At 50.3% G+C, this 16,851-nt stretch overlaps 1 long non-coding RNA gene across 1 annotated transcript; it reads left to right on the top strand.

The window, feature by feature from the left end:
* The first annotated feature begins 13,158 nt into the window (after window positions 1-13,158).
* Window positions 13,159-14,890, top strand: LOC144276955 (uncharacterized). Its single transcript, XR_013348367.1, has 3 exons — window positions 13,159-13,261; window positions 13,792-13,930; window positions 14,084-14,890. It is a non-coding gene; the product is annotated as an uncharacterized LOC144276955 (long non-coding RNA).
* Window positions 14,891-16,851: the final 1,961 nt, after the last annotated feature.

Genomic DNA, 16,851 nt, shown 5'->3' with positions numbered 1-16,851 from the left:
GGTCTCTTCCTAATACAGCCTGGCAAGAAAATCCTCCAAATATTAATGATTAACCTGTTGAATTGGAGAGAGTTCACCTCCCAATAACTTCATAAATCTCTGCGTCAGTTACCTTTGGTAAATGAAATAACCAAACACTCATTCATTTTGTGACATGGCTGTAAAACTCATCTGAAAAGTTTTCAAAATAAATCATGGTTTAAAAATGTATAGTGTTTCCCTTCTAAAAGTGAAACCTACATCAAACTCTGAGTTGTGAAGAATATGTATTAAAGTTATAACAACCAACAAGAATGCACTTTTATGTAGAAAACCATGATTAAATGGAGTCTTCCTGACGAGTGATTTAAATCAAATCCACCCTGCCCGCTGTGCTCTTGCCCTGGCTTCTTCATTCCCCAGGGGGGCCCACAAATATGTTTGGTGCCAGGCCCACAGAAAGTCAATCCTGCCCTGTTCCTAGAATGAACCCTCATTGAGTGGGGTGATCCCCAGGGAGCAGCTCCAACCTCCAGAGTGTCTGGCCAGTGACAGGACATGAGCACAGCAAGGGAGGGGGGTGGCAGTGACATCACACAGGCCTTTTGCAGGAGCTCAGCCGATTGGTCAAAGGTGGTGGGGAGATGGTGACCTCACAGACAGATGCTGACATCAGCCAGGCAGGATGGGGAGGGGCCAGGGAAGTCTCCTTCTCAAAGTGTCTCCGTGAGGACTGAGAGGGGACCAGGGGTCACATCCGTGAGTGCCAGGAGGAACCTCTGTCGACTTTTCTCCTTTCCGTTCATTGATTTGACGAGAAAACAGATGTCCCTGTTGAGAAGGTAAGAGCCTGCTCAGGGCTGAAACCTCTTCAGTCGGATCCATCTGGTGACAGTTGAATTCTAGGCATGGAAAACACAAGCTTAAGGAGGCAGAATTTTATTCCGCACCTAGAATTTTGTCCCTTAGAATCACTGGGAACATGAGGGTTTGTCCGTTTTATTTCACCTTTTCCTCCATCCCTCCCTCCTTTCTCTTCTTCTCTTGCATCTTTTGTCCTTTCTCCTCTTCCCCCCCGACACCAGGAGGTGTGTGTGTGTGTGTGTGTGTGTGAGACGGGAGAGTGCTCTGCAGCTCATGTCGTGGGAGGTCCGCCCAAAAATGTGGGGCTGAAATAGTGCTCGGGCAGTGATCCTCACCAGTGACCTGGGCCATCCTTTGGGCTCTCTGGTAAGAACTCTCAGCCTCCAGTCCTCAGCCTCTACCCTGATTGGCTGAGCAGGGGGTTATCGACAGGGAGGAGACTCGGGTCCTTGTTGTTCTCTTTTAAGACCAAGTAAGTTAGTAAGTCACAACCAGTCATATGGTTGACGAATTATGCTGCTTCTCTGCATTAATTGTCTCTGAGCAGTTCATGATTCTCTTGAACATTCCAATTATCCTCAAATACTTGCTGAATAATTTCTGTGCACTCTTGTTGGTCTGGAACTCATTTGAGAGCACTTTATTCAGGTCATTCAGTGTATGAAATTGAAGATCCGATGGTTAGTTTGAAAATCAGGGCTCTTGGGTCCTATTCCCAACTCTGCCACTGACTGGCTGTATGACCTAAGACAAGTCAATTCTCCTTTCTCAGTCTTAACTTCTCCCTCTTCCAAGTAGGGATAATAATGGTCCACTCCTACCTACCTCGCGGTGGGTGGAGGATGCGGATCCATTGGAGAGTGTCACTAGGAGTAGTGCATAATATGAGGTGTCCTATCACATTTACTCAGATCAAATTATGACATAATAGAATAGATTAAATAGTCTATTTTATTTGTATTTTCTTATCTAATTTTTGAGATCTTAGTATCTCCTCTTTGTGTGCGGTGAGACAATTTAACACACTGTGACAAAGAGGAGATGCTTTTGTTTGACAACAAAATATTTTTGCAAAGAACTCTCATCCCACTTGTTATGATTTCCAGGAACAAACTGCTTTAGTCTGAATGGGATTTTCTGACAGAAACGGTTTCAATGAAATTTCCCACCATCTCGATTCCTGGGCTCTATCCCTGCCTCTTGGGGATTTGTTGTCCATTAGGCGTCAGGACTGGTGGCTTCTTTTTCTGGCTCTGCCACCCCCTTGCTGTGTCGGCCCTTGGATAGGTCACTTCCCTTCTCTGTGCCTCCAGCTCCTCCCCATCTGTTCAATGAGAACAGGGACAATTCTCCAACTCTGGGCAGTCATGATCCTGAGTGAGATAAAGGGCGTTAAAGACCTCTAGGAAGGAGAAGGGGGAGTTTCACGGTGTTTAGCACCAAGGAATTCTAAAGTTTGCTAAAATGTCTAGTCTGTGGAAACAAGAAATGGTCAGGGCAAAATTTTTTAACCACTGCCTTTTTAAAAGCCCATTCAAGGATGTGTGTCCCTGACTTTTAGGTACCTGGGGTTCTTTGCCAGCAGGAGAGAAGAGGTTCCTGCCTCTAGTTTTGTGGCCTTAACGAACCAGGTGCTGTGCCCCAGTTCTCGTCTGAGATCCCTGAAAAAGAACATCTTCCCGTCCAGTAACAAGACAGGACCTATTTTTAAAAGGGGAACAAAGCGAACCCTGGGACTTACAGACTAGCTAGCTTCACTTCCATAGCTGGAAAGATCCTGGAATACATTCTTAAACAATCAGTTTGTCGGCACCTACTGGATAATTCGGTTCTTAGGACTAGTGAGCATAGATTTGTCAAGAACACATCATTCCAAACCAATCCTATTGCCTTCTTTAGTAGGGTTACGGGCCTAGTGGAGGTGGGTAAACAGTAGATGTGATCGATCTTGGTGTTACTAAGGCTTTTGACACAGTCCCATAGGACATTCTCACAAGCAAACAAGGGAAATGTGGTCTAGATGCAATTAGTGTAATGTGGGTGCAGAGCTGGTTGAAAGCCCATCCTCCAAGAGCCCTTCTCCATGTTTGGCTGTCCAACAGAGAGGGTGCACCTAGTGGGTCTGGCAGGGATCAGTCCGGGGTCTGGTACTATTCAATATTTTCATTAATGATTTGGAAAATGGAGTGGAAAGTATGCTTCTAAAATATGCAAATGACACCAAGCACTTTGGAGCACAGGACTGGAATTCAAAAAGCCCTTAGGAAATTGGAGAGTTGGTCTTCTTGAGCCAAACTCCATGACTGGGCCCCTCTCTATAGACTGGGCTGAAGTGAAATCCCAGAGCCGAACACTCCTCCTCCCGGGCAGTGCGCTCCGACCTTTAATGGGCAGATGATGCTTGGCACTGTCAGAGCAGCTTTTGCTGGGGGATTCTCCCAGCACTGTCCAATAGAGGAAAGTATTAAATCCCCATTTGACTGCTGGGGACAAAGCCATAGAGGGGGAGCAACTTGCCCAAAGTCCCACAGGAAAAGGAAAACAACCAGCAATGGAACTCAGGAGTCCTGGCTCCCAATCCCCTGGTCCAGTCACTCCAGCAGAGCACACTCCCTCTCAAAGGCAGGGGGAGCGGACACGAGGGCCTGGTTGTAATTGCCAGCTGTGGGAGGGAGTGTGCAGCAGTGGTTAGTGAAGGGGCCTGGAAATAAGGACTGCTGGGTCCCATCCCAGGCTCTGACACTTGGTGTGACCCTGAGCCAGTAGCTTCCCCTCCCCAGGCCTGTTTCTCATCAGTCGGGTTGGGGTCGCAGTCCCTACAGCCCAGGGGGGCTGGGAGGCTCCAGGAAGGTGTGTAAAGTGCTGGGATGTCAGGATCCTGGAGGCTCTGTCACCTCCACACTAGCGCGGTGTACTGCACCCCCTGCTGCAGGCCGAGTTTCTCTGTCCCTTGGCAATAAGACAGACTCTTGTTTTCACAGCCAGTCGATCGCCCAGTGTCATCACCCTGCCTGCTGGCTGGGCGGGGTAACTCCTCAGGTCACCACTACCCTCTCCAGCCTGCCTCGGGCTTGGAGAGTGAGGAGATGGGTGAGGGACGACACTGAACATCCTCCATCCATCGCTCCATCACCAGAGCAAGCGAGTGGCATTAGGGTTCCTCTGTGGCTTTCCCTGTCTGTCTGGGGAGAGGCAGAAAGAGGGGGAGAGAATTTCTCCCAAAGGAGATTGGATTTGCAAACAGCCCCCAGGAGTCCCTGGCTCTCAGACCAGGGAGGGAATTCTCCAGAGCCATCTCCAGTGTGTTTGGAAAGGTCCCAGCAATGGGGCTCCCAGCCCTTCCCTTGTGGGAGACTGTTCCCCAGGCTGAGAGTCTCTGAGCCGGGCCTGACACTGTGAGCTGCTGAGCATGGAAATCAATGGGAAACAACGAGACCCTGACCTTGCTATGCCGAGGGAAGTGGGGAATGGTTTGAAGTGGGGAATGGTTTCCCAGGAGAAGTCCGGACTCCTGGGTTCTGTTCCTGCTCTAGCCTGGGTGGGGGCAGAAGGGGGAGATGGGAGTGTGGCCTGTGATGGCAGGAGGGAGCTGCTTGTCCAAAGTAACTGATGGTCTTTGTGACTGACTCCAGTGCTCAAGAGGAGGAGACTCCCCAGTTATTGCAGAACCAGGGATGACGAGGGGGAAAGTTGGGAGCAGATCATGCAATGAACTTCTGCCAGTGTGTGTAGCTTGCACTCCCTGTACCCCTTTGGGGGGTGGGGGGGAAGGAGCTGCTCTCGCTGGGGCAGGGATGGGGAGGGACCAAAAAGGCTGGTTAGTGAGAGACTGCCTTGAGCCCAGACTCACAACTGCTCCCCGCTCGGGTCCAGGATGGCCAGGCTCCTGAGGGTGTTCAGGAAGAAGGCTCTGCAGGTAGCCCCAGAGCCTGAGGGCAGCAGCTGCCATCTTCCCCAGGAGCAGAGCGGCCCCTCCATCCCCGCTGGCAGGGAATGAGCTCCCGGCCGGGCCAGGAGGTGGAAGTGCCCAGCCTTCTGGCAGAGGAAACCCGCTCCTGGCGCAGATGCTGAGGTGGGAGAGGCAGTGGCCAGGCCAAAATGGAGCTGGCCCAGGATGCGGCTGGGCAGGCAGGACCCAGCCCAGGAGCACAGCCGGGCAGGATGGCTCTGGGGCTTGTTGTGTGGGCAGCATCGGCCCCAGGAGCCCAGCCCTGATTTCCAGCACGAGGCATCGCCCTGCCCGGTCACTGAGAACCTTCCAGCCTCCCCAGGGCAGGAGGTGGAGGATCCCTGTCCCAGCACCAGCAGCTCGGCCCGCTCCCCATGGGACAGCAGCAGCGCCTGGGACTCGAGCAGCAGCCAGGCCGATGGACGCTTCTGCTTTGTTCCAGGTGAGGAGCCAGGCTGAGTGAAGAGGGGACTGTGAACACTCTGGGCCCTGGCCCTTGACCAGCGCTATGGGGGGCAGGTCCCCAGCCCAGGTGTCTGGTCTGAGCCACGTGAACCCCACTGACACAAGATGCTGCCACTTGGGTCCATGGTGCTCCATTGGGCGGGGCGGGGGTGGGGGGGATGCATCTCCCAGGGAGCCCAAGACAGTGGTGGGGGGGGTCTCTTTGCTATGGAGTCTAGAAGGAGTTGGGGGCTGAAGGCATCATTGAGAAGGGGGAGTGTGGGCAGAGAGGTCCCTGGCTAACTGGCTCTCTCCTGCCTAACCCCACTCCTGGTGGGTGCAGGATGAGGCCCAGCAGCTCGCGTTCCTGCATGCCATCTACCCTACGTGTCTCGCTGCACACCAGAGAGGGCAGGGCACACTGGAGCTGCACTGCTGCAAGGTGGCTGTGGTGGAGAGGATTGTGGTGAGCAAGACACGATGCCCGGCAGCTGGAGCCAGCTGGGGGATGGCTGGTGCTGGAGGGGCAGCTGAGGGCAGGGATTGCTGGGGTGAAGATAGGGGAGAAGAGACGGGAGAAATAGTGGGCAGGAATTGGAGGAGTGGGAGGCAGGTGGGGGGATCCTGCTGGCTGGGTGGGGTGCTGGCTGTGTAATCTTCTCATTGGAAAGTGTCAGTGAGGCCTGAATCTCACACGCTCCTTTGTCTCCTTTGGGTTTCACAGGAGCTCATTGAGGAGCTTCCTGATGACTCTCCACCCGGCGCCATCCTGGCCAACTGCCTGATTGCTGTGGGCAACCTCAGGTACCGAGAATCTCTTGCCCAGTTCCCCTCACCCCAGTGCTGCTCAGGTCATGGCTGGGAGTCACTGTCCCTCCCACTCCCAGGTCACCTCCAGAGGGTGAGTCCTCTGGCAGAGGTGACGGGAAGGTTCACACACTCCTGGCTGGGCTGTTCTTTTCATTCCAGTAACAGTGCAATGGCTTTTGGGAGAGGCTGGCTCCCAGGATCAGATACAGGAGGGGCAGCAGGGTCCAGGGAACAGGCACTATTCCTGCCCTGCCACTGTCTGTCTGGGAAACCTTGGCCTTATCATTCCCTGGCTTGGTGCCTCAGTTTCCATTCTCGCCAGCCTCTGCCTATTTCCCTGCAGTTTCACGTCCGTGTTGGTGCCAGTCCCACCCCTGCACTGCAGTCTAATACCGGCTCCTCTCTCTCTTGCCAGCACCATGACACCCGCCCTGGAGACCCACCTCCTTCATGTTGCCCTTCATGACGTGTTCACCCTGAGCATGGAGAAGGACCCCACCCAAGTCCAGGTAGATCATGCTAAAGTCATGGCTTGAAGAGCTAGTTGTCATCCTGCCACGAATCCTTGCTAATTGCCTGCAGTGGGATGTGAATGAGAGAGGCCAGGATATGTGTTTGGGGGTCTCACCACTGCTTCCCACAGACCCCTCTTCCTATCCTGTGGCAGGTGTAGCCCCAGTTTCCCTAACTCTGACCCATGACTCTCCCTTGCTTTGCAGGATCTGCATAGGGTCTTGCTAGACATCCTGAATGCCATGCTGGGGAATCTGCTGGCAGAGTCCCCAGGCACCAACAGGCTCCACTACATCTTGGAGGTGAGTGTGCTGAGAGGGGTGGGAGCAATTTTACCTTAACTCTTAGATCCATTTTCCAGTCTGTCCTCCTAGCTGGGCCCGCAGTAGGCCATCCTTGGTCAGGGCAGTTAGTGCAATGCAGTGTCAGGCCCTTCCTCCTGGAAGGACAGAGGAAGGAGCTGGAACTTCAAGCCAGAGGTCTGCCTGGTTCTGTTCAGCACTAACCACAGGGCCCCTGGCTGGCTTGGGGAGCGAGAATCTGAACCCCTCCTGTGAGATCCAGAAGACGGTCATAGAATATCAGGGTTGGAAGGGACCCCAGAAGGTCATCTAGTCCAACCCCCTGCTCGAAGCAGGACCAATTCCCAGTTAAATCATCCCAGCCAGGGCTCAGGTCCTCAGAGAAGAGTCACAGGCTCATTCCTAGAGAATCAGGAGGACCCCACAGAATCAGCCCTTGTCTCCGAGGGGCCCTGAGAGGGCCCTGTCTCTTTCCTGGTAAGCTGTTCAGGAATCAGGAGTTCAGGGAGGATGGGAGCAGCCCCAACACTGAGCATTGTCCCAATCTAGAGAGACAGTGACAAGTTGTGACCTGCAGGATACAACCACCCCACACACAATGTCTCAGCCCCCTGGGGATGGGGAGGGGCTCATTAGCACAACACATGCACCTACCCATTGATCCTGAGCTGCCTCCTTTCCCCACAGCACATTAACTACTGGATCGTGTCCAGGGTGTCGTGTGAGAGAGCCAGGGCCATTAGGAGCAGCATGGCCCTGCTCAGATCCACCATCACCCTCCCTGCGTTCGACGTAAGTGGCCACTGACCCAGGTTCCTGGCTCCAGGCGTAGGTGGGCTGGAGCAGCTATGGGGAGTCAGGCAACGGCACGGAGCGCTGCAGCGGCACAAGAGCTAGCGAACAGAGCTGTAGACAGGGGGGTTTGAGGGGGAGTTTGTCTTGTGGTGGTTGTGTTTTGCTGTGGGTGGTGGTGTTTTGGTGGGGTTTGTGTTTCCCAGGTTAACAGGACTTTGGTGGGAAGGGTATGACAGATACAGAGGCAGCAGTGGGAGTGACCCATGTAGCGGAAGACACAAGGAAGATGACTGGATGTGGAAGCTGCGGTATGTCCATGATCCTGGAGGGGGCACCTGGTAAGAGTTTTGTCTGTATGAAGTGGAGGAAAAGATCTGAGGTTTGGAGATGCAGGTGGAAAGTCTGGTAGAGTTTAGGAAGGGGTTTGAGCAGATTATAGAGCAAAGACATGAGGTGTCTGAAGGGAAAAGCTCAGACTTGCAGATGGAAGCAGGACTGGGGAATTCTGAGGGGAGACTGGGTGAGGAAAGTGGTCAGTGGAAGCATGTGACTAAAAGAACCAGGCAGAGGAAAAGACGGGCTAGTGAAGGAGAAATAGAGCTTAAGAATAGGTATGCAGAGTTGGAAAATGAAGAAGGGGCTCAGCAGGTAGTCACTGAAGGTGGAAGGGCAAGAAAGAAGAGAAGAGCGGCTAGTCCTATAGGAAAAGGGGAAGAGTTAATGGAGATTACACCAAATAAGAGCCCCAGGAGGATACAGGATGGGTTAAAGAGGATTACAAGGGAGAATAGGAATGGAAAGAACTTGCACCCAGAGGGAACAGGAGATAGACTGGAGAATAGCACCGTCACTAGGAAAAGACAGGTCTATGTGATTGGGGACTCTTTACTGAGAAGAATAGATAGGCCTGTAACCAGAGCTGATCCGGAGAATAGGAGGGTGTGCTGTCTTCCAGGTGCTAAGATACAGGATGTAGACCTGAGGTTGAAAAGGATTCTAAAGGGAGCGGGAAAGAATCCCCTAATTATCCTTCATGTGGGAACAAATGATACTGCTAGATTCTCACTGGAAAGTATTAAAGGAGACTATGCTAGGCTGGGGAAGACGCTTAAGGAAATTGAGGCTCAGGTGATCTTTAGTGGGATTCTGCCTGTTCCTGGAGAAGGGCAACAAAGGTGTGACAAGATTATGACTATCAACAGATGGCTTAGGCAGTGGTGCTATAAGGAGGGCTTTGGGATGTATGGCCACTGGGAGGCATTCATGGATAGAGGACAGTTCTCTCGGGATTCAGAGTAACAGCCGTGTTAGTCTGTATTCGCAAAAAGAAAAGGAGTACTTGTGGCACCTTAGAGACTAACCAATTTATTTGAGCATAAGCTTTCATGAGCTACAGCTCACTAAATCGGATGCATACTGTAGAAAGTGTAGAAGATCTTTTTATACACACAAAGCATGAAAAAATACCTCCCCCCACCCCACTCTCCTGCTGGTAATAGCTTATCTAAAGTGATCACTCTTCTTACAATGTGAATGATAATCAAGGTGGGCCATTTCCAGCACAAATCCAGGGTTTAACAAGAACGTCTGGGGGGGGGGGGGGCTAGGAAAAAACAAGGGGAAATAGGTTACCTTGCATAATGACTTAGCCACTCCCAGTCTCTATTCAAGCCTAAGTTAATTGTATCCAATTTGCAAATGAATTTCAATTCAACAGTTTCTCGCTGGAGTCTGGATTTGAAGTTTTTTTGTTGTAATATAGCAACTTTCATGTCTGTAATCACATGACCAGAGAGATTAAAGTGTTCTCCAACTGGTTTATGAATGTTATAATTCTTAATTATAACTCATGTCCATTTATTCTTTTACGTAGAGACTGTCCAGTTTGACCAATGTACATGGCAGAGGGGCATTGCTGGCACATGATGGCATATATCACATTGGTAGATGTGCAGGTGAACGAGCCTCTGATAGTGTGGCTGATGTTATTAGGCCCTGTGATGGTGTCCCCTGAATAGATATGTGGGCACAGTTGGCAATGGGCTTTGTTGCAAGGATAGGTTCCTGGGTTAGTGGTTCTGTTGTGTGGTATGTGGTTGCTGGTGAGTATTTGCTTCAGGTTCGGGGGCTGTCTGTAGGCAAGGACTGGCCTGTCTCTCAAGATTTGTGAGAGTGTTGGGTCATCCTTCAGGATAGGTTGTAGATCCTTGATGATGCGTTGGAGAGGTTTTAGTTGGGGGCTGAAGGTGACGGCTAGTGGTGTTCTGTTATTTTCTTTGTTAGGCCTGTCCTGTAGTAAGTGACTTCTGGGAACTCTTCTGGCTCTATCAATCTGTTTCTTCACTTCCGCAGGTGGGTACTGTAGTTGTAAGAATGCTTGATAGAGATCTTGTAGGTGTTTGTCTCTGTCTGAGGGGTTGGAGCAAATGCGGTTGTATCGTAGAGCTTGGCTGTAGACGGTGGATCATGTGGTGTGGTCAGGATGAAAGCTGGAGGCATGTAGGTAGGAATAGCGGTCAGTAGGTTTCCGGTATAGGGAGGTGTTTATGTGACCATCGTTTATTAGCACTGTAGTGTCCAGGAAGTGGATCTCTTGTGTGGACTGGACCAGGCTGAGGTTGATGGTGGGATGGAAATTGTTGAAATCATGGTGGAATTCCTCAAGGGCTTCTTTTCCATGGGTCCAGATGATGAAGATGTCATCAATATAGCGCAAGTAGAGTAGGGGCATTAGGGGACGAGAGCTGAGGAAGCGTTGTTCTAAGTCCGCCATAAAATGTTGGCATACTGTGGGGCCATGCGGGTACCCATAGCAGTGCCACTGATTTGAAGGTATACATTGTCCCCATATGTAAAATAGTTATGGGTAAGGACAAAGTCACAAAGTTCAGCCACCAGGTTAGCCGTGACATTATCGGGGATAGTGTTCTTGATGGCTTGTCGTCCATCTTTGTGTGGAATGTTGGTGTAGAGGGCTTCTACATCCATAGTGGCCAGGATGGTGTTATCAGGAAGATCACCGATGGATTGTAGTTTCCTCAGGAAGTCAGTGGTGTCTCGAAGGTAGCTGGGAATGCTGGTAGCATAGGGCCTGAGGAGGGAGTCTACATAGCCAAACAATCCTGCTGTCAGTGTGCCAATGCCTGAGATGATGGGGCGCCCAGGATTTCCAGGTTTATGGATCTTGGGTAGTAGATAGAATATCCCAGGTTGGGGTTCCAGGGGTGTGTCTGTGCGGATCTGATCTTGTGCTTTTTCAGGGAGTTTCTTGAGCAAATGCTGTAGTTTCTTTTGGTTTACAGTTTTCGGCTTCCCATCTAGGAAATATCTTTCTATTTCCTCAGGAACCCCCTCTAAGAATTGTTCCATTTGCATTAGGAAGGGCAAATTTACTGGAGATTCAACACTTGCTCCTGATATCCTGGCATCCCAATGTTTCACAAGGTGATAGGCATGTCGGGTAAATGACACATCTGGTTTCCACCTTAGGGCTCTGAACCTCCGATGAGAATGCTCAGGTGTTATCCCCATTCTGACTCTTGCCTTGGATTTAAACAGTTCATACTTGTTCATGTGTTCTTTAGACATTTCAGCTGCCACCTGAGCTAAGGGTCACTGAGCTGCGGCCTCAGCTCTACCATGTATTAGTCGGTAGAGATGCTGCACCCAAGGCATGCCCTTTCAAAGTTTTCTAAGAAGGCCTCAATATCATCGCCTGCCTTGTAGGTGGGGAAATTTCTGGGATGGCAAGTGGTACCTGGAGAAGGATTGCTAGGGTTTGTTGGTATATTCTGCTGAGCCTTTACCTTCTCCATCTCCAGTTCATGCTTCCTCTCTTTTTCCTTCTCCTCCTCCACATGCTTCCTTGCCTCCATTTCCCTCCTGTGGGCAGCCTCCTGTACTTCCTTCTCCAGGCGCATGAGTGCTATCTGTCTTTCATGTTCCTTTTGTTTTTCCTCAGCCTGAAATCTGGCTAATTCCAGCTTTTGTTGAGCCGTGGAGTCTGTCATCCTAACCTCTCTGTTTTTAACTAACTTTACACCCGAGATTTAGAAATAAACAAACAAAACGTGGCTGTAAAATTTTGCTATGCTGGAATAGGATACCTATTCTCTGATAGTGATTGTCAGCCTACAGAAAAAGACCATTCCCTTTGTCTCTGCCCTGGCCCCAAATCAAAGCAAAAAACCTCCACTACTTGGAAACGTCCTTTCCAGCAGCCCCAAAGGAAAAAAAAATCCTTTTCAAATCTGTGCTCTTTGTAAAAAAAATCAAAATCCTAAAAAAAAACCCCTACCATTTTTGTTTCCAGGCAAATGGGTATAGAACACCTCACTATTTACTTTTAGGGGAAAAAAACCTCAGGTTTGTGAAGACTGTGAATTTCCCTGCAGGAGGTTAACTACTCTGCCTCCAGGCAAAGAAAACCTGGAATTCACAAAGATAATCCCCTTTTGTCTCTGCTCTGGCCCCAAAGTAGAGAAAAAACTAGCTGCTTTCAGTTGGACCTCCTTTCTAGCAGCCCCAAAGGAAAAAATATTTCCTTTTTAAAATCTGTTTTTCTGGTTCAAAAAATCTCAAATTGATCTCAAAATGATTTTAGGTTAATCCCACCACTCTGCCACCATGTCAAGGTTCCTTTCCCACTCTGAACTCTAGGGTACAGATGTGGGGACCTCCATGAAAACCTCCTAAGCTTACTTTTACCAGGTTAGGTTAAAACTTCCCCAAGGTACAAATTAATTTTACCCTTTGCCCTTGGATTTCCACTGCCACCACCAAACTTTATCTGGGTTCCTGAAAAAAGAGAGTTTGGACACGTCTTTCCCCCCAAAATCCTCCCAACCCTTGCACCCCACTTCCTAGGGAAGGTTTGGTAAAAATCCTCACCAATTTGCATAGGTGACCACAGACTCAAACCCTTGGATCTTAGAACAATGAAAAAGCATTCAGTTTCCTTACAAGAAGACTTTTAATAGAAGTAAAAAGAAAAGAATCACTTCTGTAATATCAGGATGGTGAATACCTTACAGGGTAATTAGATTCAAAACATACAGAATCCCTCTAGGTAAAACCTTAAGTTACAAAAAAGACACACAGACAGGAATATTCATTCTATTCAGCACAGCTATTTTCTCAGCCATTTAAAGAAATCGTAATCTAACACATACCTAGCTAGATTATTTACTAAGTTCTAAGATTCCATTCCTGTTCTGTCTCCGGCAAAAGCATCACACAGACAGACACAGACCCTTTGTTTTTCTCCCTCCTCCCAGCTTTTGAAAGTCTCTTGTCTCCTCATTGGTCATTTTGGTCAGGTGCCTTTATCTTCTTAACCCTTTACAGGTGAGAGGATTTTTTCTCTGGCTAGGAGGGATTTTAAAGGGGTTTACTCTTCCCTTTAAATTTATGACAAAGACATTTTTGGACTTTTAGTTTAGGATGAGCGCGACCCAGGAAGGAGTGGGCTAAAAGATGGTCATCTGGCTGAAGGGCTGAGTTCCCAGGCAAAAAACTGCCAGAGTGCCCTACCGACTCTTGGCCGGGGTGCTAGCCCAGCAAGAAAGCTGTGGCACCAGGCCTTGCCAGGAAGGGGAACCTATCGGTGAGTGAACTCTGTTACAAGCCTGCTTCCATTATGGAAACAGCCGGTAATGGAGAGTGGTGGGGATGGCCTCTGGGAGAGGATGGCTGGAGTGGTCATACAGCAGGGTCCAGGGATGAGAGCAGGGAACAGGTTGTAGTGCAGCCCTGCCACTGAGTGGTAACCTGAGTGGTAACGTGATCCTGGCCACATCACTCTCCCACCTGGTGCCTCACTTTCTCTATCTTTAAAATGGGGATCATCCTGACCTACCTTAAGAACGTGTTTGATCCTCTGCTCTTGTTTCTCCAATCCCTGCCCTCCTAGCCCCACACAGGCCTCTGCTCTGTTCCTCAAACTTCCATGCCCATGTTAGTGCCTGGGTCGCTCCCCAGCTGCAAGGTCTCCTGTACAGTCTCCTGCTAGCAAACTGAAGCTGCCTCTAGATCCAGAACAGGAAATGGTTGGTTCAGTTGCTTATTGTCTGGGGTTCAGATCCTCTGTTCTCCCCCTGGGGTGACAGAACCCTGATTGTCATATCTGTCTTTCAGGCTCTGTCCCAGCCTCTCAGATATATCCTGCAGCCAGCCCAACTCAGGGAGTAGTGCGGACAGGTTATCTCATCCTGTGAAACCAAGCAACATGGGTCCCATTGAGACTCAGATGGAAGATCCCATACATCTCCTGGAGGTAAGAACCGTTCACTCATCCTGCCACTTGGGGCTCTTGCTACAAACAGGGGGCTCCTGCTACATATCCTTGTTAGGAGGTTTCCCTGTCCCTGGATCCCAGCCCTGCTACAGAGACCTATTTCTCATCATGATATCCTCATGTTATTCTCAGAGGATGTGTCCAGGATCCTGGAGACTGTTGCCTGCAGGAAGTTTGAGTGGGCAGAGATTACTCACTGTCATGACCCACGGGTCTGCAGGGTTCACGGAAGCAGCCACACTCCAACCCTCCACCTGGAAGCCTGCTGAAAATTGCTTACCTAGGACCCACGATGTTCAGCCCCAGTTTGAGGCTCCACTCCTGAGGTCCTATTGGAGGAGTCGGAGAGCAGTTAATTGGCCCCCTGGCCCTGCTTAAGACAGCAGCAGGAAGAGGAAGCTGTCTGAACACCAGGGCTGCTCCCTGTTCTGGACCATGTTCTGCCTCTTTCTGCTGCCGCTCCCCTGGCTTGATTTCCTGGCATCTGATTTCCACACCAGAATTTAGCACTGAGAGGAAAGAAAATGAAGTAAGAGTGGATACAGCCTGTGGGTAGGAGGAAGGGCAGTGTAGATACAAGTCTAATAGGTTATACTAGTAGTAAAATGACTGTGCCTAATAGGGTACAGAATGTGAGTGAGGCCAAACAGCAAAAATTAAGATGTTTGTACACTAATGCGAGGAGCCTAGGTAACAAAATGGAGGAACTAGAGCTACTGGTGCAGGAAGTGAAACCAGATATTATAGGGATAACAGAAACATGGTGGATTAGTAGTCATGACTGGGCTACAGATATTGAAGGGTATGTGCTGTTTAGGAAAGACTGAAATAAAGGTAAAGGAGGTGGAGTAGGACTGTATATCAATGATGAGATAGAAAGTAAAGAAATAAGAAGCGATGAAATGGATATGACTGAGTCCGTCTGGGCAAAAATTAAATTGGGGAAGAAAACTATTAGAACCTCCCCTGGGATAGTGCTTGGGGTGTGCTATAGACCGCCGGGATCTAATTTGAATATGGATAGAGCCCTTTTTAATGTTTTTAATAAAGTAAATACTAATGGAAACTGTGTGATCATGGGAGACTTTAACTTCCCAGATATAGACTGGAGGACGAATGCTAGTAATAATAATAGGGCTCAGATGTTCCTAGATGCGATAGCTGATGGATTCCTTCAGCAAGTAGTTGCTGAACCGACTAGAGGGGATGCCATTTTAGATTTGGTTTTGGTGAGTAGTGAGGACCTCATAGAAGAAATGGTTGTCAGGGATAATCTTGGCTCAAGTGATCATGAGCTAATTCAGTTCAACCTCCCCCCATCCCACTTCACTGCTGCCAGAATCCCTTCTCCCTCCTGCTAGAGCCCCCTCCCTGCCCTGCCTGGATAGGAGTGGAGGAGACAGTTCTGAGAACTTGGGCTGAGGATTGGAGGTGGAACAGCTGTCAGGGGCACTGAGGGGGCAGTGGCAGGAGCTCACCCTACAAGGAGGGGGGTTGCCACTGGAGGTCACTCGAAAGGACAACAAGACTCCATTCTGGGGGTCAGGAGGGTGAATCCATCCCAAAGAGGTGGGCAGGTGCTGGGTGCAAATGCTGCTGGTTCCAGGTGCCCTTAATCCCCCCTGGTTCCTCGTGGGCATCTGAGTCTATGACAGTTCTCGATCCCTTGCAGCAGGAGGCCGTCACGGCCAATATTAGGTGCCAGGTCCACATCATCCGGCACTTGCGCCAGCTGCCTGAGACACTGCAGGGGCTGTGCCTCTGAGGCCACCAGCAACTCCCACTCCCTGCTGCAGGTACTGCTCTGGTCCCTGTAAGTGGGGAGCTAGTGGAAGGGGAAATGGAGCCCCCTGGCACTCTCTCCCCTCTCAGATTCCTTCCTCTGGTACAGGAGCTCTTTCCCTCACACCCATCCCCATCCCATTCCCCCTGCTCCCAGGCAGAGCTCTCCCTGCCCCATATGGTGCAGAAAGGCCGTTGTGTCAGGGCCACGGCCCCAGCCCCACTGAAGCTCGGAAAGCTCCACTTTTGAGGAGATGGGGGTTGGACAGAGGCTCAGGGCTAGCTTCACCTCCTGCCCTTTATTGTCCCCTTGGCCCTTCTAAGGGTTTTCTGAGTGTGAAATAAATAGAAGCCTCCTTCCCAGCTCTCTCCCAGGCCCTGGGATCTGGCACAGCCTCTGGGCCCTGGGCTGCTACCAGTGACAAAGAAGGGGGCATACATGCACCCAGAAAGGGTTACAAAACACAGCAAGGGGGCTGAAGGCTGAGCAAGAGCCCCACCGAGGGCACAAGGGCTTCTTTCTGTGGAAAGACCTCTTTGGACTTTTAGTGTGAGGCAAGCTGGGCCCTGGAAGGGTGGACTATAGGTGGTGACCTGGCCAGAGGCTGAGAAACTGCCATGGTGCTCGAGGGACCATCAGTGGGGGATGTTAGGCCAGCGAGAGGTTGTGATTCTGTGCCTGGTCACCAGGGAGCATGTAACGATGAACATATTTGTTTATGATTTGCATAGTCAGCAAGATTTAATTCCCCCTGTGATCCGTGAGGGCTGATGGAAGTCTTGGTTGCTGAAGGAAGGTCTGTCCTTCCAAGCGGGCCTATTGAGGGACCAAGCTGGTCACTGGATTTTCCACTTCAGTTCCAGGAACTGGTTAAGCAGCCAAAGCAGGTCTAGGGGTTTCTCCAGAAGCTCCTAGAAAACCAAGAGAAGCAGTTGGAAGTGCAGAAGAGCTACAGACGCAGCTGGCAATCTTCATGGAGTAGCAACAACACCTGTCAGAGATCCTGCAAAGGGAAATCAGAGCAGGACGTGCTCTGCCCATTGACAAAAAGAGCATGCCCGGGCTGTGCTGAGAAGGTTAGCCCAGGAGAGCAGGGCATGCACTTATGCCTAATACT

This window comes from Eretmochelys imbricata, chromosome 18 (genome assembly GCF_965152235.1).
Source record: "Eretmochelys imbricata isolate rEreImb1 chromosome 18, rEreImb1.hap1, whole genome shotgun sequence".
Lineage (NCBI taxonomy): Eukaryota > Metazoa > Chordata > Testudines > Cheloniidae > Eretmochelys > Eretmochelys imbricata.
This window is presented reverse-complemented; position numbering and strand designations above follow the sequence as displayed.